Source organism: Bidens hawaiensis, unplaced genomic scaffold (genome assembly GCF_021521415.1).
Source record: "Bidens hawaiensis isolate Kalapana, Puna unplaced genomic scaffold, B.hawaiensis_p1.1 tig00041330_1, whole genome shotgun sequence".
Lineage (NCBI taxonomy): Eukaryota > Viridiplantae > Streptophyta > Magnoliopsida > Asterales > Asteraceae > Bidens > Bidens hawaiensis.
Window position 1 is genome coordinate 154,769 of NW_027497325.1, and position 23,633 is coordinate 178,401.

The 23,633-nt window shown below is 36.0% G+C and overlaps 2 pseudogenes across 1 annotated transcript; both read left to right on the forward strand.

The window, feature by feature from the left end:
• The first annotated feature begins 19,720 nt into the window (after positions 1 to 19,720).
• LOC143592882 (4-coumarate--CoA ligase-like 9) lies at positions 19,721 to 22,648 on the forward strand (annotated as a pseudogene). Its single transcript, XR_013146003.1, has 6 exons — positions 19,721 to 20,765; positions 21,403 to 21,592; positions 21,706 to 21,851; positions 21,924 to 21,991; positions 22,136 to 22,238; positions 22,319 to 22,648. The product of XR_013146003.1 is annotated as a 4-coumarate--CoA ligase-like 9 (transcript).
• A 439-nt stretch (positions 22,649 to 23,087) lies between these two features.
• LOC143592889 (U5 spliceosomal RNA) lies at positions 23,088 to 23,180 on the forward strand (annotated as a pseudogene).
• The last annotated feature ends 453 nt before the right edge of the window (positions 23,181 to 23,633 follow it).

The window sequence follows — 23,633 nt, forward strand, 5'->3', positions numbered from 1 at the left end:
GTTACATAATCGATTATGTAACATTTTTCAATTATGTTACATTATCGATAATGTTACATTTTCGATTATGTTACATAATTGATTATGTAACATTTTCAATTAGGTTTCATTATCGATAATGTTACATTTTCGATTATGTTAAATAATCGATTATGTTACATAATCGATTTTGTTACATTTTCCATTATGTAACATAATCGATTATGTTACATTTTCGATTATGTTACATTTTCCATTATGTAACATAATCGATTATGTTACATTTTCGATTGTATTACATTTTCCATTATGTTACATATTCGATTATGTAACATTTTCGATTAAGTTACATATCCGATTATGTAACATTTTCGATTATGTTACATAATCAATCATGTTACATTTCGATTATGTTACATTTTCCATTATGTTACATAATCGATTATGTTGCATTTTCGATTATGTTACATTTTCCAATATGTTACATTTTCGATTATGTTACATTTTCCATTATGTAACATAATCGATTATGTTACATTTTCCATTATGTTACATAATCGATTATGTTACATTTTCGATTATGTTACATAATCGATTATGTAATATTTTCGATTATGTTACATAATCGATTATGTTACATTTTCTATTTTGTAACATAGTCGATTAAGTTACATTTTCGATTGTGTTACCTAATCGATTATGTAATATTTTCGATTATGTTACATAATCGATAATGTTACATTTTCCACAATATTACATAATCGATTATGTTACATTTTCGATTATATTACATTTTCGATTATGTTACATAATCGATTATGTAACATTTTCCATTATGAAACATAATCGATTATGTTACATTTTCGATTATGTTACATAATCGATTATGTAACATTTTCGATTATGTTACATAATCGATAATGTTACATTTTCGATTATGTTACATAATCGATTATGTTACATTTTCGATTATGTTAAAAAATCGATTATGTAACATTTTCAATTATGTTACATTATCGATAATGTTACATTTTCGATTATGTTACATTTTCGATTATGTTACATTTTCGATTATGTTACAAAATCGATTATGTTACATTTTCGATTATATTACATAATCGATTGTGTAACATTTTCGATTATGTAACATAATCGATTATGTTACATTTTCGATTATGTTATATTTTCGATAATGTTACATTTTCGATTATGTAACATAATCGATTATGTTACATTTTCGATTATGTTACATAATTTATTATGTAACATTTTCAATTATGTTACATTATCGATAATGTTACATTTTCGATTATGTTACATAATCGATTATGTAACATTTTCAATTATGTTTCATTATCGATAATGTTAGATTTTCGATTATGTTAAATAATCGATTTTGTTATATTTTCGAATATGTTATATAATCAATTATGTTGCATTTTCGATTATTTTACATTTTCCATTATGTAACATAATCGATTATGTTACATTTTCGATTATGTTACATTTTACATTATGTAACATAATCGATTATGTTACATTTTCGATTATGTTACATTTTCCATTATGTTACATAATCGATTATGTTATATTTTTGATTATGTTACATAATCGATTATGTAACATTTTCGATTATGTTACGTAATTAATTATGTTACATTTCAATCATGTTACATTTTTCATTATGTAACATAATCGAAAATGTTACATAATCGATTATGTTACATTTTCCATTATGTTACATAATCGATAATGTTACATTTTCCATTATGTTACATAATCGATTATGTTACATTTTCGATTATGTTATATTTTCGATAATGTTACATTTTCGATTATGTTAAATTTTCGATTATGTTATATAATTTATTATGTAACATTTTCAATTATGTCACATTATCGATAATGTTACATTTTCGATTATGTTACATAATCGATTATGTTACATAATCGATTATGTTACATAATCGATTATGTAACATTTTCAATTATGTTTCATTATCGATAATGTTACATTTTCGATTATGTTAAATAATCGATTTTGTTATATTTTCGATTATGTTATATAATCAATTATGTTGCATTTTCGATTATTTTACATTTTCCATTATGTAACATAATCGATTATGTTACATTTTCGATTATGTTACATTTTACATTATGTAACATAATCGATTATGTTACATTTTCGATTATGTTACATTTTCCATTATGTTACATAATCGATTATGTTATATTTTCGATTATGTTACATAATCGATTATGTAACATTTTCGATTATGTTACGTAATTAATTATGTTACATTTCAATTATGTTACATTTTTCATTATGTAACATAATCGAAAATGTTACATAATCGATTATTTTACATTTTCCATTATGTTACATAATCGATAATGTTACATTTTCCATTATGTTACATAATCGATAATGTTACATTTTCGATTATGTAACATAATCGATTATGTAACATTTTCAATTATGTTACATTATCGATAATGTTATATTTTTGATTATGTTACATTTTCCATTATGTTACATGTTGGTGCATAATGTCAGTAGTTCATAGTCTAGTGTCTGTAATCGAGTCTGTAATGATTAATTATGTTTTATATGTCTTAAGCGAAGTTACTAACAAGTTCGCTGTTTAGGCGAACTTGTTAGTCAAGCGAAGTTATGGACAACTTCGCCTGAACATGCCAGGCGAAGTTGTCGTGTATTTATATAGGTTACGGCTTAGCTTGTAAAGGGTGGTGTGTGTGATCATTATCGAAGTTACGAGAGCTGTAACGTGAGGACGAGAGTTCGTGTCTGTAATAGTGATATTGTTTCACGTGTTTTGGTTATAATATAACGGGTTTGTTTATCGTATCGTGTTTGATCTATTCGTGTCTTCTACGCTCGTAACGACCTACGCAGGGATTCCGCACCTACGTAGATCGAGATATCTCGTGTTGATCCATCCAGGGAACCTACAATTGGCATCAGAGCTTTTGCTCGATTGTGTGGTTCGGGATATTCACGCGGGTGTAGAAGTCGTCCCGTTTCGACTATTCGCGGGACGTGTTTTCTGTGTTTTTGTGTCATTCTTACCTCCTACCATCGTATTCAACCCTTTACACCGTCAAAAACCTCGAAAAACCCAGAAATCAGATCTGCAGAAACTTCGTGTTCATCAGGCGAAGTTGTCGTCACTGTTCGTAGGGTTTCGGCGAAGATATAAGGTTAAGCGAAGTTATCCACAACTTCGCCTACCTTCTCAAGTTCGCCTAACTCAAGCGAAGTTCTCTACAACTCCGCCTACCTCCTAAGTTCGCTTACCTCAAGCGAAGTTAAGAATCAGCGAAGTTCTTCAGCGAAGTTAAGACTTAAGCGAAGTTATCCGTAACTTCGCCTACAGTACTTTAAAAAAAAAAAATCTGTTGGTGCATAATGTCAGTAGTTCATAGTCTAGTGTCTGTAATCGAGTCTGTAATGATTAATTATGTTTTATATGTCTTAAGCGAAGTTACTAACAAGTTCGCTGTTTAGGCGAACTTGTTAGTCAAGCGAAGTTATGGACAACTTCGCCTGAACATGCCAGGCGAAGTTGTCGTGTATTTATATAGGTTACGGCTTAGCTTGTAAAGGGTGGTGTGTGTGATCATTATCGAAGTTACGAGAGCTGTAACGTGAGGACGAGAGTTCATGTCTGTAATAGTGATATTGTTTCACGTGTTTTGGTTATAATATAACGGGTTTGTTTATCGTATCGTGTTTGATCTATTCGTGTCTTCTACGCTCGTAACGACCTACGCAGGGATTCCGCACCTACGTAGATCGAGATATCTCGTGTTGATCCATCCAGGGAACCTACAATTGGTATCAGAGCATTTGCTCGATTGTGTGGTTCGGGATATTCACGCGGGTGTAGAAGTCGTCCCGTTTCGACTATTCGCGGGACGTGTTTTCTGTGTTTTTGTGTCATTCTTACCTCCTACCATCGTATTCAACCCTTTACACCGTCAAAAACCTCGAAAAACCCAGAAATCAGATCTGCAGAAACTTCGTGTTCATCAGGCGAAGTTGCCGTCACTGTTCGTAGGGTTTCGGCGAAGATATAAGGTTAAGCGAAGTTATCCACAACTTCGCCTACCTTCTCAAGTTCGCCTAACTCAAGCGAAGTTCTCTACAACTCCGCCTACCTCCTAAGTTCGCTTACCTCAAGCGAAGTTAAGACTTAAGCGAAGTTATCCGTAACTGCGCCTACAGTACTTTTCAAAAAAAAAAAAACAAAAACAAAATTTTCTCGGGTTTCTTAGTTTTTGAGAAATATGTCGTCAATTAACATCTCAGAGTTAGTTAAGATGGAAGTAGAAGCAGGCTCAGCTACAAAAGCACCAAGGTTGCTGAAGGGAACCGATTTCGTTGCTTGGAAGGATCGGTTCGAACAATATGTCAAGTACCAGGATGCGAAAATGTGGGTATGCATCCAGGATGGTTATATTCCACCAACTATGGAGTACGAAGGTCGTGATCAGATCAAGAAGTACAGCAAAATGGAAGATGAAGAGAAAAAGATGTATGAGGCCGAGAGCAAGGCTCATGCTGCTATCACTATGGCTCTTCCACAAGAGATCATTCATACGTTTAGAAAGTACAAGACAGCAAGAGAGCTTTGGGAAGCTCTTGAGAACCGGTTTGAATGAAATGTGGGAATCCGTGCTTCGAAGATCAAATTGCTCAAAACCCAGTTCTCAGTCTTCAAGTATTTGAAGAATGAATCTCTAGATGATGTCATCACCCGATATTATCATCTGATGACTGAACTGAGCAACTATTCAATTTCTTACCGAGAAGAAGAGATAGTTGAGAAGCTTCTTGATGCTCTCCCACCAAAATGGGAGATGTACACGGTGCTGATGAGGGAAGACAAAGACTTTCCCCAATATGATCTGGAAACGGCAGTCAACAAGCTCCGAACCTTTGAGCTTAACATGGTTAGAAAGGAGACACCTACGGATCAGGTTCAAGATCCAGGTATGTATGGTGCTAAAGTCAACTCTAGTTCAGGTTCGAAGACTGAATCAGCTGCCTACTACTCGAAGGGAGAGTCGGGTGCCAACTCATCACATGAGGGGCATGTGTCAGTCAACACGAATGGTGATGTTTGCTTTGTAGCAGGTGGATCTAGTGCTTCTAAACCGCAAGCAAGCAAGAGTAGTTGCTCTCCAAGTATTTCTATTATCAACTACTCTAAGATGCCTATGAGTGTCAAATCTGCTGAAGAGCAGGTTGCTCTCTATGCTTCTTTTATTGCTTCCTATGAGAACTACATTCAGGGGAAGATTGTTGATCCAGCTATGTTGGATGAAGACTATGACCAGATTGATGCTGATGATATGGAAGAAATGGATCTGCAATGGCAGATGGCTATGATCGTGAGAAGAGTGAAACGGTTTATGAAAAAGACCGGAAGAAAATTTGTCGGTGGAAGGCCAGGGTTTGACAAGACGAAGGTAAGATGCTACAACTGTCAGCAAAACGGCCACTTTGCTAAGGAGTGCAGAAATGAGCGTGTGGAACGTGGTCAAGGCAAGTCTACACAGCATAATGGGGGTAGTAAAGATTATAGTGCTATGATTTCCAGAGAAGATGGTGAATACAACTGGAACCTGCATTCTGAAGAAACTTTCGAACAGGCCAATTTGGCGAAGGTTGAAACTGAAGGAAATGAGAAGGTTACCGGAGAAGAAAAAGCTCTCATGGCAGATGTTAAAGACCAGCTCTCCGAGGTATGTTCTAAACCTACTTGTTCTAAATGTGAAAACTTGTCTGAGCAATTAGCAACTATAACTGATCAGTATGTTGGTTTGGATGCTGAGTTTAAAACTTTAAAAGAAGATCATCACTTTACTAAAGCAAGAGAAAATAGCTATAAAGTTAAAATAAAAGCTTGTGAAAAAGATATTAAAAGTCTAAAAGCAAAACTTGCTGAAAAAATTCAAGTGATTGATCTAAGCTATGAAGTTTTGGAAGAAAAAACCAAACTAATAGCTGAAAGAGAAAAACAGATTGCTGATCACCAGGTGAAAGTGGTGGAACTGAATAGAAAACTTGAGCAGTTCAGAAATTCCTCTGCTATTCTTGATCACCTTGTTAGTGATCAAGGTTCCTCAGTTAAGAGGGGAGGAATTGGTTATCATGAGGTTCCACCACCTTATAATCACAATTACACTTTTAATCCTAGTGTTCAGAAATCTGTTGACTTTGAGGTTGTTCAGACAGTTCCAATTAAAGTAACTAGTAAAGAACCAGATGTTAGTAGAGGCGAAACAAGTTCGCCTGTTTCAAGTGTTAAAATTTCTGATCCGAGTCTAGTCTCATCAAGTTCGGATAAGTCATCCGAGCCTGGTAAGGCAAAAGAGGAGGCGGTATTGCCAGATAGTGGAGAGAAAGATAAAACAACTAAAAAGAGTTCTCCGCTAAACCTGTATGTCCCACCTTATGTGAGACAAACGGGCGGTAATAATGCCTCGACATCGAAAACACCTGTTGATAAAAAGGTTGAACATAGGTGTTGTTTTAGGTGTAATCAATTAGGGCGCCTAGTTGCATATTGCCCTCTGAAGCAGAGATTCAGAGGTGTGAGGCCTACTAAAACTGAGAATAAGTCTAATGGTAATAATAATACTGGTAAAAATGAAAACCATTCAAAATTCAGAAATGTGACTAATTCAGGTTTTCAAAGAAACCAATCTCAGTTTTACACTGCTAATAACCAAACCACAAGCTATAATTCTTTCAATTCACAAAGGTTTGGAAGGCCTCACAATCAATCTACAAGGAGGTATACTAATAGGACTTACAGGAATTATACAGAGACTAACTTTGGAAAGCCAAAGTTCGGGATGTATAGATCCAAGACCAATTGGTCTTGGGTCCCTAGATTCTAATCTTTTGGTTTAATCGTGCAGGAACAGTTGAACAGGGCTGCCAATAATCTTTGGGTTGTGGATAGCGGCTGTTCCCGGCACATGACGGGTAACAAAAACTTGTTACACGATTTGAAACCTGTTCAAGGAGAGAGAGTGAGCTTTGCAGGAGAAAGTGGAGGCAAGATTACAGGAATGGGAACGGTGTCTAATGGAAAGATGACTCTAGAGAAAGTAAACTTTGTCGAAGAATTGAAGCACAATCTGCTAAGTGTGTCGCAGATCTGTGATAAGGAGTACACCGTACATTTTACAAAGAATGAGGCGATTGTGTTGCATCCTGGTTTTCAGATACCAGAGGAGTGGATTGTGATGAAGGCTCCACGTGAGAGGAATACGTATATTATGGATATGAGGTCGACTGAAATGGCCACGGAAGAATCATGTCTTATGTCAAAAGCGAGCGAATCGGAGTCCAAATTGTGGCATAGGAGAATGGGGCACATTCATCTTCGGAAGATGAACCACATTGTCAAGAATGGACTTGTGCTGGGCGTTCCCTTGAAAAGTTTCAACTTTGAAGACAAATGTCTAGCGTGCAAGAAGGGAAAGCAGCACAAGAAATCCCATCATACCAAGAAGGTCAATTTTATTGTCAGTACTCTAGAATTGCTTCACATGGATCTCTTCGGTCCCGTGAATGCAAAAAGTCTAGGAGGTACTTCTTATTGCTTGGTGATCACTGATGATTACTCACGATATTCGTGGGTATATTTCCTGAAATCAAAAGATGAAACGGCTCAGATGGTGAAGAATTTGATTACCAAAGTTGAGAACGTTATGGATAAAAGGGTTAAGTTCATCAGGAGTGACAATGGAACGGAGTTCAAGAATTTTGAAATGGAGATCTTCTGCCTTCAGAAAGGGATTGAGCACCAGTACAGCGCTCCGTATACTCCGCAACAGAATGGAGTGGCTGAGAGGAAGAATAGAATGTTAATTGAAGGAGCCAGAACTATGCTGGCTGATTCGAAGCTTCCTGTGGTGTTCTGGGCTGAAGCTGTTGCTACAGCCTGTTATATCCTGAATAGAGTCTTGACTGTTAAAAGACTTAATAAAACGTGTTATGAGCTTATGCATGGGAGGAAGCCCAACTTGAGTGGTCTTGAACCATTCGGGTCCCCTTGTTCGATTTTAAAGACAAATTCTAAATTTGGTGAAGTAGCCGATGAAGGAATCTTAGTCGGTTATGTTGTTGCGACTCCCAACAGACGTGTCTTTAATACATCGACCGGCAAGGTAGAGGTGGTGTGTAACACAGATATCACAAGTTACAAATCGCCAAAACCAAGCAACGGACCTGCTGAGTTTTTCGACTATGATAGACTTTTTAAGTCTTTTAACATACCGTATTTGGATAGTGCAGAAGAAGAAGAGAGAGTTGATACGAAGATGATCCTTGATGAGGAAGAAAATCTAGTGCAAAGACAGCTGTTTGATAAATGTCAACCTTCCTCATCAAATGCTATCGATACCCCTGCTGCCTCTCCTGAAGAAGAATTTTTCAATCCGTTTCACTCTCAGCAAGAAACAACAATTGACGAGCTCTCTTCTAACTTGGAAGACAATTTGCATATCGGTTCTGTTCCGACCACAAGAATTCATAAAGATCACCCTTTGGAGAATGTGATTGGTGATGTGTCCTCCGGTGTACAAACAAGACGTAGCTTGAATGAGCACACCTGTGTTTACACAAGCATTAAGGAGACAGGCATAATCAACGAATGCTTGTACACCTGCTTTATCAGCCAGATTGAACCAAAGAATTACCAAATGGCTCTAAAGGACAGCTCGTGGGTCGAGGCCATGCAAGAAGAGCTAGCTCAATTCAAGAAAATGGAAGTTTGGACTTTGGTTGAAAAACCGAAGCATGTGCATGCGATAGGCACAAAATGGGTTTTTAAGTGCAAGAGAGATGAGAAAGGGATTATTATAAGAAACAAGGCGAGGCTAGTCGTTAAAGGTTTTAATCAACAAGAGGGGATTGATTATAATGAAGTGTTCGCTCCTGTGGCAAGATTGGAAGCCATTAGATTGTTTTTGGCATTTGCTGCTTATAAGAAGATGAAGGTATTTCAGTTAGACGTGAAAAGTGCGTTCCTAAATGGGAAAGTTGATGAGGTTGTGTACGTTGAGCAACCTCCGGGTTTTCCTGACCCAGACTTTCCAGACCACGTGTACAAGTTAAGCAAGGCGTTGTATGGATTACATCAGGCACCTCGTGCCTGGTACTCAACCTTATCAGATTACTTGCTTGAAAATGGGTTTGAAAGAGGGAAGATAGATAGCACGTTGTTCGTCAAGAGAGAAGGAAGCGACTTCCTGCTGGTGCAAGTCTACGTGGATGACATTATCTTTGCTGCATCAGAAGTCTCCATGTGTCAGGGGTTTGAGGCCGTCATGAATAAAAGGTTTGAAATGAGTGCTATGGGTGAACTAACTTTCTTTTTAGGATTGCAGGTTGATCAGAAGAAGGATGGGATGTTCATTCATCAGACCAAGTATGTCCATGATGTGCTCAAACGTTTCAAGATGGAGGACAGCACTCCATTCGATACTCCAGTCTGCGTCAACCATAAGTTGGGTGCTGAGACAGACAATGACGCAGATGTGGACCCAACTCAGTATCGGGCTATTATAGGTTCTTTAATGTACTTAACTGCTTCTAGGCATGATATTATGTTTGCAGTTTGTCTTTGTGCTCGTTTTCAGGCAAACCCAAAGGAATCTCACATGAAGGGTGTGAAGAGGATCTTGCGGTATCTCAAAGGCAAACCTAAGCTGGGGTTGTGGTACGCGAAGGGAGGAGACTTGGAGCTAGTCGCTTACACAGATTCTGATTATGGAGGGTGCAATCAGAGTCGGAAGTCAACAACTGGAGGATGTCAGTTTCTAGGAGGCAGATTAGTGTCCTGGCAATGCAAGAAGCAGACATCAGTCGCCATTTCAACATGTGAGGCAGAATACATGGCAGCATCCAACTGCTGCTCCCAGGTTCTGTGGATTCAACAACAGTTGCGCGACTATGGTCTGAATTTCTCACTTACTCCTATTTGCATTGATAACACAGCTGCTATCTCAGTAACTAACAATCCCGTGAAGCACAGTAAAACTAAACATATTGACATACGTCATCATTTTATACGGGATTGTGCTGAGAAGAAACTGATTGTGCTTGAAAAGGTGGATACGCTTGATAATTTCGCTGATTTATATACTAAAGCGTTTGACAAATCAAGATTTCAAAACCTTATTGAGCTGAATGGGATGATCAATCCCGAGTAACCATGCTTTGTGTTTAATTAAAAAAAAAAAAAAAAACGTCACTATCGCTGAGAATTTGTAGGTCCCCCCGGGGACGTCGCCGATCGATACGAGATCCGCACGAGGTCTAGGAGTGCGGAATCCTCCTAGACTCGTTTATTGGTGTAAAGATAAAGAACACAAACACGTACATGAACAAATACACGAACAAATACAAGAACGGGATAATCAAATCTGCAGATTCTTATATATAATAATCAACCACGAGACATACAGAACATAAACAGAAAACATGACTGACCCGAGGTGAGCTCTACCTCGGGTCGTCTCACACGACTCTCCTTGTCTCTTACTCTCTCTAAACAAACAAACTACTCAAGACACACACTAATTTCTGGATACAAAACCTAAACAAGACACACATATATATAGACAAAACATCTTCTCGGGCTTGGGCTTGGGCCAGTAGGCGAAGTTGTTCAGTAGGCGAAGTTGTGATAACTTCGCCTAAGGCGAAGTTGTGCTAACTTCGCCTGTGGCGTCTCCGCTGGTCTGAATTGCATAGCGACGGTCACAAAATGCACCAACAGTCTCCCCTTTGACCGTTGTTCTCAATTCTAACAAACACGAAAGATCATCTGTTACAAAAACATGCACCAACAGACTCCCTCTTAACTGATGATCTTCTGTTTGCCCTTCAACCAGCCGTGTCTGAAACTGTCATGTAGCTTCACAAATCTACCAATCACCCAGCGTCTTCCATATCAGATCTCCCCTTCAGTGTAAGCTTCTCCGACTATAACGATTGAGGTCTTTGAAATGCATGCATCCTCGTGCCAATAGATCATCTCAACCAATCACGTGAGTCCATCTGACTTCACCAACACGTGAAGTTGGGCTTCCTCCACAACTTCACCAACTCGTCGGCATACGATAAGGTTTAATCTTCAACTACTCAACATCAAGTGATCAATTTCATCACAAAACCACCTTGACAGAATCTAACACATGACCATTAATTAATCCGAAGCATCTTCAATCATCAGGGATAACGATCAAGAACATAAACACTTTAGTTCCCGATTAAATCCAACTTGTTCCAGAATTTTCACTCTAATAAATAAGCATCACGTTTCAGGATCCAATTCTCGAACGCCTTGAAAATAACATAAATAATAAGCTCTGATCGCAATCCAGTAATGACAAAAATCTTCAGTTCAATTTGACTTTCTTCGGTTGGTCAACCTCGAACAACAACAATTTCATTGCCCACAAACACCCAAATATGTGTCAATATCCAGTTTCAATCAATATCCCATTCACAAACTCAACTCTATATCCAGAGTTGACACGTATTTGTTCACACGTAAGACCCAGAGATAACAAGTTTCACTCGTTGACGGAACAACATCTCCGGTCTCACAATAATCGTGTACACCTGGCCATACAGACGAAAACACCAAAATACTTTTTTTTTTCTCGTTAACTTCGCCTAAAGTTAACTTCGTCTGTCCATAACTTCGCCTGGCTATAACTTCGCCTGGCTAAAACTTCGCCTGTCAATAACTTCGCCTGTCCATAACATCGCCTGACTGATAAGCGAACTTGAGAAGGTAGGCGAAGTTGTGGATAACTTCGCTTAACCTTATATCTTCGCTGAAACCCTACGAACAGTGACGGCAACTTCGCCTGATGAACAATAACTTCGCCTACGGCGCTGTTCGGCCAGAAACGCACAGAAACGTGCCAGAAACACCAAAACGCAGATCTCGAACCATAGCATAAGAGCCTAAGGCTCTGATACCACTTGTAGGTACCCCCGGGGACGTCGCCGATCGATACGAGATCCGCACGAGGTCTAGGAGTGCGGAATCCTCCTAGACTCGTTTATTGGTGTAAAGATAAAGAACACAAACACGTACACGAACAAATACACGAACAAATACAAGAACGGGATAATCAAATCTGCAGATTCTTATATATAATAATCAACCACGAGACATACAGAACATAAACAGAAAACACGACTGACCCGAGGTGAGCTCTACCTCGGGTCGTCTCACACGACTCTCCTTGTCTCTTACTCTCTCTAAACAAACAAACTACTCAAGACACACACTAATTTCTGGATACAAAACCTAAACAAGACACACATATATATAGACAAAACATCTTCTCGGGCTTGGGCTTGGGCCAGTAGGCGAAGTTGTTCAGTAGGCGAAGGTGTGATAACTTCGCCTAAGGCAGAAGTTGTTACAACTTCGCCGTTGGCGAAGTTGTTCTAACTTCGCCTAAGGCGAAGTTGTGCTAACTTCGCCTGTGGCGTCTCCGCTGGTCTGAATTGCATAGCGACGGTCACAAAATGCACCAACAAGTACGACCGTATGTGTATATTTACGGGTACTTAATGAAGTCAAACACTGCGGTGTTTATGAGGTGACCTAGCGTAGAGGCTCTAGTTTATAATGTGTTATTTGACTTTGTTATTCCTAAGCCACGTTGGGCCGAGGCAGGCGTAGTCTCGAGGGATAATAAAGCAAAAGAAATTATTTTGCGTCAGCGTGTTCACCAGCATTCGTTGCTGACGTATTTTATTACATTTTTGCAGGTGAACAAGATTAGCGCTTAGAAGTGTCGAAGTAGTATAAATATCCGATGGCTCGGATGGTTTTGTAATAACTTAATATGGCGGTTTGTAAATTTATAAACACATATATATTTTGTAATAACTTAAAACGAGTGTTTTATAATCCCGTCTTTTGAATGTATATATAAATTACACTTTTAATCCTTAAAGTTTTATAAGTCTTCCGCAAATAAACGTAACTCTGATTTATTTAGAAACACGATACCAACTTATGGGTCGCACTCCTAGGCCTTATATGGGGGTGTGACATGTTACATTTTTGATTAGGTTACATAATCGATTATGTTACATTTTCCACTATGTTACATAATCGATAATGTTACATTTTCGATTATGTTACATAATAGATTATGTACACTTTCGATTATGTTACGTAATCAATTAGGTTACATTTTTTATTATGTTACATTTTCCTTTATGTTACATAATCGATTATGTTACCTTTTCCAGTATGTAACATAATCGATTATGTTACATTTTTGATTATATTACATAATCGATTATGTTACATAATCGATAATGTTACATTTTCGATAATGTTACATAATGGATTATGTTACATTTTCGATTATGTTACATAATCGATTATGTAACATTTTTGATTATGTTACATAATCGATAATGTTATATTTTCGATTATGTTACATAATCGATTATGTCACATTTTCGATTATGTCACATTTTCCATTATGTTACATAATCGATTATGTTACATTTTCGATTACGTTACATTTTCGATTATGTTACATAATCGATTATGTTACATTTTCGATTATGTTACATAATCGATTATGTTACATAATCGATAATGTTACATTTTCAATTATGTTACATAATCGATTATGTTACACTTTCGATTATGTTACATTTTCCACTATATTACATAATCGATTATGTTACATTTTCGATTATGTTACATAATCGATTATGTAATATTTTCGATTATGTTACCTAATCAATTATGTTTCATTTTCGATTATGTTACATTTTCCATTATGTTACATAATCAATTATGTTACATTTTCCATTATGTAACATAATCGATTACGTTACATTTTCGATTATGTTACATAATCGATTATGTAACATTTTTGATTATGTTACATAATCGATAATGTTACATTTTCAATTATGTTACATAATCGATTATGATACATTTTCGATTATGTTACATAATCGATTATGTAACATTTTCGATTATGTTACATAATCGATAAGGTTACATTTTCGATTATGTTACATAATCGATTATGTTACATTTTAGATTATGTTACATAATCGATTATGTTACATTTTCGATTATGTTACATTTTCCATTATGTAACATAATCGATTATGTTACATTTTCGATTATGTTAAATTTTCCATTATGTTACATAATCGATTATGTTACATTTTCGATTATGTTACATTTTCGATTATGTTGCATAATCGATTATGTTACATTTTCGATTATTTTGCATAATCGATTATGTAACATTTTGGATTATGTTCCATAATCGATTATGTTACATTTTCGATTATGTTACATAATCGATTATGTAACATTTTCGATTATGTTACATAATCGATTATGTAACATTTTCGATTATGTTACATAATCGATAATGTTACATTTTCGATTATGTTACATAATCGATTATGAAACATAATCGATTATGTTAAATTTTCCATTATGTTACATTTTCCATTATGTTACATAATCGATTATGTTACATTTGTTACATTTTCGATTATGTTATATAATCGATTATGTTACATAATCGATTATGTTACATTTTCGATTATGTTACAAAATCGATTATGTAACATTTTCGATTATGTTACATAATCGATAATGTTAAATTTTCTATTATGTTACATAATTGATTATCTTACATTTTCGATTATGTAACATTTTCGATTATGTTACATTTTCGATTGTTTTTAATTGTACATTATGTTACATTTTCGATTATGTTACATAATCGATAATGTTATATTTTCGATTATGTTACATAATCGATTATGTTACATTTTTGATTATGTTAACTAATTGATTATGTTACATAATCGATTATGTTAAATTTTCGATTATGTTACATTTTCCATGATGTTACATAATCGATTATGTTACATTTTCGATTGTGTTAAAATTTCACGTTATGTTACATTTTCGATTATGTTATATAATCGATAATGTTACATTTTCGATTATGTTACATAATCGATTATGTTACATAGTCGATTATGTTACATTTTCGATAATGTTACATAATTGATTATGTTACATAATCCATTATGTTACATTTTCGATTATGTAACATAATCGAAAATGTAACATTATCGAAAATGTAACATAATCGAAAATGTTACATAATCGAAATTGTAATATAATCGAAAATGTTACATAATCGATTATGTAAGATAATCGAAAATGTAACATAATCGATTATGTAACATAATCGAAAATGTAACATAATCGATTATGTAACATAATCGAAAATATAAACTAATCGATTATGTAACATAATCGAAAATTTAACATAATAGAAAATGTAACTAAATCGATTATGTTACATTATCGATCATGTTATATAATTGGTTATGTTACATAATCGATTATGTTACATTTTCTATTATGTTACGCAATCGATTATGTTAATTTTTCGATTATGTTACATAATCGAGTATATTACATTTTCGATTATGTTACATTTTCGATTATCATCATCATCACCATCATCATCACCCTCATCATCTTCATCATCATCATCATCATCACCACCACCATCACCATCATCATCACCACTACTATCATCACCATCATCAACATCATCATCATTATCACCATCGTTATCATCATCATCATCATTGACATCACCATCACCATCACCTTCATCATCACCATCACCATCACCATCACCATCACCATAAACATCATCATCATCATTACCACCATGACCACCACCACCATCATCATCATCAACATCATTATCACCATCACCCTCATCAACATCATAATCATCATCATCACCACCACCACCACCACCACCACCACCATCATCATCATCATCATTATCACCACTACCATCATCACCACCACCATCATCATCATTATCATCATCATCATCAGCATCATCATCATTATCACCATCATCATCATCACCATCGCCATCACCATCACCATCACCATCACCATCACCATCACCATCATCAACATCATCATCATCAATATCATCATCATCACCACCACCCATAATCATCATCATCATCATCATCATCATCACCATCACCATTACCATCACCATCACCATCATCATCACCATCATTATCATCATCAACATCATGATCATCATTATCTTCATCATCATCAGCATCAACATCATTATCATCATCATCATCACCACCACCACCACCATCATCATCATCATCACCATCACCATCATTATCATCATGATCATCATCACCATCACCATCATAATCATCATCAACATCATCATCATCATAATTATCATCACCATCATTATAATCATCACCATCACCAATATCAGCAATATCATAATCATCACCACCACCACCACCACCACCATCATCATCATCATCATCATCATCATCATTATCACCATCACCATCACCATCACCATCACCATCACCACCACCACCATCATAATCATCATCATCACCAGAGGTTGCATGTGGGTTACAAATGGATATACCAAATTACAAACATCTTAGCGGCATACTAATATCTTGTTGGAGCAAATCAATGTTCCAAAAAACAATAGCCGAAACTGTAGAGCAACTCGAAAAGTTTGATAGGTGTTCCAAACATGAGACATTCGAGCAAATCAATGGTGAAGCTTGGACGAAAATGCGCGGGGGGGGGGGGGGGGGGGGGGGTTGGGGGGCTTAACTTTCGGCCAAAAACATATAAATTTACTTTAAAAGCTATTAGGAAACATAACTTTGGCCTAGATGGGCAGTTTTGGGAATTGAAAGTTGAAAATGTAAAGAAATCTTGTTGGCTTGCATGGGTTACAACTGGGGTTATCATTAGCGGTATAGATCTTGTGTTTAACCACATGAAGTGTGACAAGAGGCAATAATGCATTTAATTTTGTCAAAATTCTTTAAGGCAGGAGTATTGTTACGCGCCAATTAGTCTAGAGACTTAATTGTACTTTTGATAAGTAGAAGGACTGGTTGTGTAAAATATTGTAATAGTTGTCAGCGAGTCAGTTAGGTGTCGATTAGTTTTCTGACCAATTTCTTAACGTTTCTTCTCCCTAACTCTCTCTTTCAATTTGGTAGGCAACAAAGAGGTTCAATTGAAAAGTCATGTTCATTAGTTGAGTAAAAAAGGGTGTTTAAAACTAGGATGGTGGCATAGTGTCCGGTCAGTGTCTTTTTGTCAAGTATGACACATGTGACTTTGTTTTGGACAAACTAATGTATGAAACATGCATGTGAACTTTTTGGCACAATCACTCGACGACTAAAAGTTTTTATTTTATGTAGGTATAGCTTGCGAACCTATGTATCGGAATCTTATCTTAGTAAGTAATGTACAACTTGTTAATGTACGTAGAAAATTTCAAATTGTCATCACTCATCATTATGTGACTCGTAACTTCTTGAATAAAACGAAATTTGAATCATGTGAGTGACAGAACGAATTGATAATAGAAACACAAACAAGTACACGATATTTAGGGAAAACCTCTTGTATTATTATAATCACCTTAATCATGGCTATATATTTATAGGGTGAACCAAACTTGGCCAACATGTAATTACCAAATATAAAGCCCAAATTACAACCTCATAAACTCATTACAACATTAATGAATTTCATGGGCCTAATAGGTATAACCGAGTCACCTACACGTGACACGCCTATTATGATGGAACTTATCGGGGCCGGCCTTGGGGGATGGCGGGGTGGTCGACAGCCATATGCCCGACACCTCGTTAGGCCCGAAATTTTGTTTTTTTTTTTTAAATTATATGTATTTTTATTAAATACAATATGTATATTTAATTATTAAATTTAATTACATAACCACTAACTTGGTCTAGTGGCAAAGGGTATTACTATCAACCAAAATGTTATGGGTTCTAGTCTCATTTGAGATTTTTTTAATCTTATTTTTATACAAAAGTTTTTTACACAACCCAAAATATAAACAAGTAAACTCATATAAAAATTAAATTGTTTAAACCCAACAAAATGCTCATTTTACTTAAGGCTCAAAAACAATTTCGTCTTCGGCCCAAAACAAACATTTGAGGTTGCTTATACTCTTTTATAATTATTTGCTAATTCATTATCATGCTTTTGGCTAATTATAAGACACCTAGAGTGTTTCTTCCCAGACAAATGGAGTGAAGTGCAGGCTTCTCTTTGAGATTTCGAGTGTCCCAAACGTGTATTAAGCAGCTACCAAGGCCCACCACACCTCCCAGCTGACCCTAGTGGAGTGAAATGAAGAGGCAACACATCAATTATAGAGGATGAAAATCGAAACATCCAACCCTAATTGGTTTGCTAATGTGGGTCGGGTCAGCCCAACGATCACATCACCAATATTCTAACTCGGGCTACGCATTCAACCTGATATGATACATACGTCGTAAATCTTTCAACCCTTAAGAAAATCTACATTACAACAAATCACCAACCAAACCCTCGTATGTAAAGGATGCACGATAAAACTCGAATACTAAGCAATGATTAAATAATTCTTTTATAGAAATCAATTTTTTTTATAAAAAAGCTATTACCTACTTTAATTAGACCAGACAAAATGATCAGGCGGGTTGGATGGGTGGGCAACGATCATAGTCAAAATAGACATATTTAGAATGAAAGTATCAAATGATTGAATTATAGAAAATATATCAACTCGACAACGACCATATATAATATTCTAATCATAACACCACATTCAAAAGCATAAAGAAAGAAATACATGCTCTACATCATTATTTCGATATATGTACGTAATTGAGGAAAGTTAACGTACAAATTAAATTAGCGTGCTAACTTTAAGAATCAAGTGTAATTATGTAATTACATCGTAGTGTAATTACACTATGCTATAGTTACACTACATTATATGATTCTCATAGTTAGCACGTTAATTTAATTTGTATTTGATCCAAACCTTATGGAATTAACCTACAAACAAATACAAATAAGGGAAAATTTCCAAAATGTCCAGTTTAAAGAGAGAGATGTTTGTTTGTTTCGTCAAAAATCGACTTCCGGTTTTATCCCTTCCTAACACGTAACCGGAGATGTGTCATTTGGTTGCCTTGACAAATTTTTCCATCTAACAAGAAAATGACACTTTTCATAAATACAAGACAACCCAACAAAAAATCTATGCACCCGATGGAAAATTTGAAAAATCTATGTATCCTGATGGAAAATTTACAAAATTTATGCGTCCCGATGAAATTTGAAAATCTATGCGTCTCGTTGCGAAATTTTGAAATTTAGAAAATCTATGTAGCATGACCAATAATTTGAAAAATCTATGTGTCCCTATCAAATACAGGAACACAAAAGTTTAAGCGGCTCCGACCAAAATTATGGCAAACACATCGAACCGACTTCTTTAATGACAGATGTCGTCATCTAGCTGGACAAAAACCTGACCGGCTAAAAAGCACGTAACCGACAACGTGTTTAGAGGGGCCATTTCTGAAAGTTTTTGGAACCCAGGACATTATTTCATCTTTAATTGCATGAAATAATAATAGCAGTGCCTTTTGCTTAGTTTGCACACTTGTCTATATTACATTTACATCTACACCATCACTCATCATCTACTTACATTTCAAAACTACACCATCACCAACACACCCATGGCAAATGCAACCTCTATAGACCCCCAATCCGGCTTCTCTTCAACCACCAAAGCCTTCCACAGCCTCCGCCCCGCCCGCCCCACTCCTGCCACCATCCCAAGCACTCTCGATCACCGACTACACACTCTCCCTCCTTCGATCCAACCCCGCATTCTCACCATCAACCGATTTCCTCATCGACTCCACCACTGGCCACCGTCTCTCCTACGCCGAATTCATTCGTCAAGTCCACTCCCTATCCGCTTCACTCGCGACAATATTCCCTCCACATGCGAAAAACCAAGTCGCATTAATCCTATCTCCAACTTCAGTTCACGTACCTGTCATATATTTCTCGCTTTTATACCTCAGTGTCACTGTCTCCCCAGTTAACCCGGTATCCACTGATACCGAGTTAACTGACCTTGTTAATCTTATTAACCCCGTCATTTCCTTCACTACTTCCTCTCTAGCGTCCAAACTAACGACACCATTCCCGTTAGGGACAATCATTATTGACTCCCCACAATTCATTTCCATGCTACAAAATTCAAAAAATAATATTATTCCAACACAAGTCAACCAGCACGATACAGCTGCGATCCTGTACTCGTCTGGCACAACCGGGCGAGTAAAAGGCGTTGAACTAACACATAGGAATTACATTGCTAGAACATCCATGTCACACCATAACATATTTGTTAAGCACGGAAATTCAGTTCAACAAACTCAACTACCTCAACAAACTCATGAAGTGTCATTGTTTCCTTTACCATTATTTCACTCATTCGGGTTTTTTATGCTCATTCGAGCGGTTTCGTTTGGTGAGACACTGGTTCTGATGGAGAGGTTTGATTTTAGCAAGATGTTGAAAGCTGTGGAGGATTATAAGGTAACTTATATGCTGGTTGCACCGCCACTCGTGGTGGCAATGGCAAAATCCGAGATGGTTACCAAATATGACTTGAGCTCGCTTTTGTCGCTTGCGTGTGGTGGTGCGCCGCTTGGAAAAGAAGCGGCCGAGAGGTTCAAGGCAAGGTTTCCTAATGTTGAGATTATCCAGGTAGTCGCAATCCTGGAAATCAATCGTATTGGATTAAACCATAGACCGAAGATCAGTTGTAATGAAACTTATTAGTTTAATTACAACTGATTATAACGGTCTAAGTTTAAACCAAATGATAAATAATGATTATTTAATATTTAAGTTTTATCATGTAACGCATTTATAATAAATAGTACACAATCATGTTTTGAGGACTATAGTGTGATCTGGTGAGACGTCTGGTTTAATATATATGATTTTATGTCTCGTCCGGTTTTAAAAACATTGCTTATCAGTACAATGAAATATCTTTACCAGTCGCACACTCGCACTTATGCAAGTGCGTTGAGTGCTGGCTCGATAATGTGACCCGACAACATGAAATGATTGAGTAGATACCATTATTGAGCAAAAGCATAGTTTTCTTGTCACATCTTCAAAATTTGAATTTTTTTCAAAATATATACATTGTGAATAAGATGCATAATAATATCTAAAGCAGTAATGATCAAACTTTGAGTTTGCACTTTGCAGTCCATGTGGGGAAAAGAGTCCATAACTTAATGCTTTGTTTTATTAGTCAGATTCAAAGTAAAAATCTTTAGATTATTATGTGGTAAATGACCATTTTATTTTCTGTTTGAATAATATAAAGGGATACGGTTTGACAGAAACCGGGGGAGGGGTTACAGGAATGATCAATCCAGACGAGTGTGTACACTATGGATCCGCGGGTCGTTTATCGTGTAATGTGGAGGCCAAAATAGTTGATCCCGAAAGCGGCGAGGCTCTATCTCCTATGCAACAAGGAGAACTGTGGCTAAGAGGGCCCATGGTCATGAAAGGTGATACATCTTCTACTTGTTTGGTGTTTAAAAAAACAGTTTTATTTTTATTATTATTATTATTATTATTATTATTGTTATTATTATTATTAATGTACAAGTCTGAATAACAGGTTATGTGAGAGATAAGGAAGCAACTGTTGCAACTATAGACTCTGAGGGATGGTTAAAGACCGGTGACCTTTGTTATATCGATTATGATGGCTTTCTTTTTATTGTTGACCGATTAAAAGAATTAATCAAGTACAAGGCTTATCAGGTAATTAACGAATCGGTACATGTTAATTATTTCAAAGCTAGCACTTATGACGTTACGATGAAAACATCGTAGGTTGCACCAGCTGAACTAGAGCGCTGCCTTCAATCAATCCCAGAAATAGTAGACGCTGCTGTGATTCCGTAAGTTAGTATGCATAAACCTTATTGAATTTGATCACTATAAGTCTATAACAATGTCATTACAATAAGTCAATCTTAATACATATCTTTGTATAAAAAATAGTTGTATGTTTGTGACACACTGACATTGAAATATAATATTAGATATCCGGACGAAGAAGCTGGGCAGATTCCCATGGCGTATGTGGTAAGAAAACCGGGAAGTACAATCAGTGAAGCACAAATCATGGACATAATTGCAAAACAGGCATGTATAGTTTGTATACATACTTCTCAACCTTGTTCATGTTTGAAAGTGTGTGTGGATTAATGCATGTTTGGTTGCAGGTATCACCATACAAAAAGATTAGAAAAGTTGCGTTTATAAATGCGATTCCAAAGACTCCGGTAGGAAAGATATTGAGAAGGGAGTTGGTTAAGCATGCTTTATCCGGTGCTTCATCTAATTATGATCAGTTATTGTTCACCAGTATACAACAGACACCCGTGGAAAAATAAGGGCATCTTGTAACGTTTCTTTTATAAAGGCAACGGGACGATATTGGGGGATGATGCGTGTCTAAAAATAAAGTTTTTAAATTTGTAAACCGTTTTTTACTGTAACGAATATTAGAACACGAATAAACAAGTATAACCTCATTAGTATTAGCACCATTTTTTACTAAACCTTTTCGGTCCTCGTTTTCTTAACTCACGAAAAAAAAATTAACTTTACTTAAAACATGAAATTATAAGAAGACAAATAACTAGCAATAACAGATAGGTTTAAATCAACACCAAACAAAATACTACCGTGAATCCACTACTATTTTACGAGTCACTATATCTGAAATAAACGGTCCACAAAGGTATGGTATATGTAGCTTTTGAGTTATTTCATCCTGTCATTATTTACAAAGAAATTAAAGATTATACTAACAAAATAAACAAAATAATAAACTTGAATTTGAAATTTGATAAATAAAAAACAAGAACCAAATACAAGTGAAGAAGAAGAGAGCTGAAAATTTCTTTTGTCCCACATCGGTTAGTTAAAGGAGTTAGAAGGTAAGGATGTGTGTATATAAGTAGTCCAGCAGTCACTAATCAAAGCACACAGCTATGCAATGAGCACAAAGCGAACTATTCTTTCGTCTTTTATTAAAGAATACCGTATGCTTGTTGCGTTAAAATAACATACGCCTAATAACAGAAAGGACTCCAACAAAACACAGTTCAAATAGAAAGTTGTTCACAGTATCTACTCATGTTGTATCTTGATTCGGCTTGTGATAGAAAAAACGGTCTTGATATCGTTAATCCTGTAAATTTTTTTTAACGACTAAGTAACTAAAAAAATTTTCATTAGCCACCAATCAACTGTCTAGCTAGTGGTTGTTACAACCAAAAAGTACATACACGGAAAAAAAACACCTTTACAAGTTAAAATCCCGTCACATCTCCTAGATTATCGACTCCATATTCGACATACTCTGAACCCATAGATAACCCAAAGCTTTTTTTGTCTTCAACCACACCGCTAAGCTGCACCAAATTGTAATTACACAAAAATGGCGTGAAGCGTTTTTGCCTTCCGCTTTGAACTTGCATATATACAAAATATCATAGGTACAAAAGTCAAAAAGTAACGGAACCTTACACC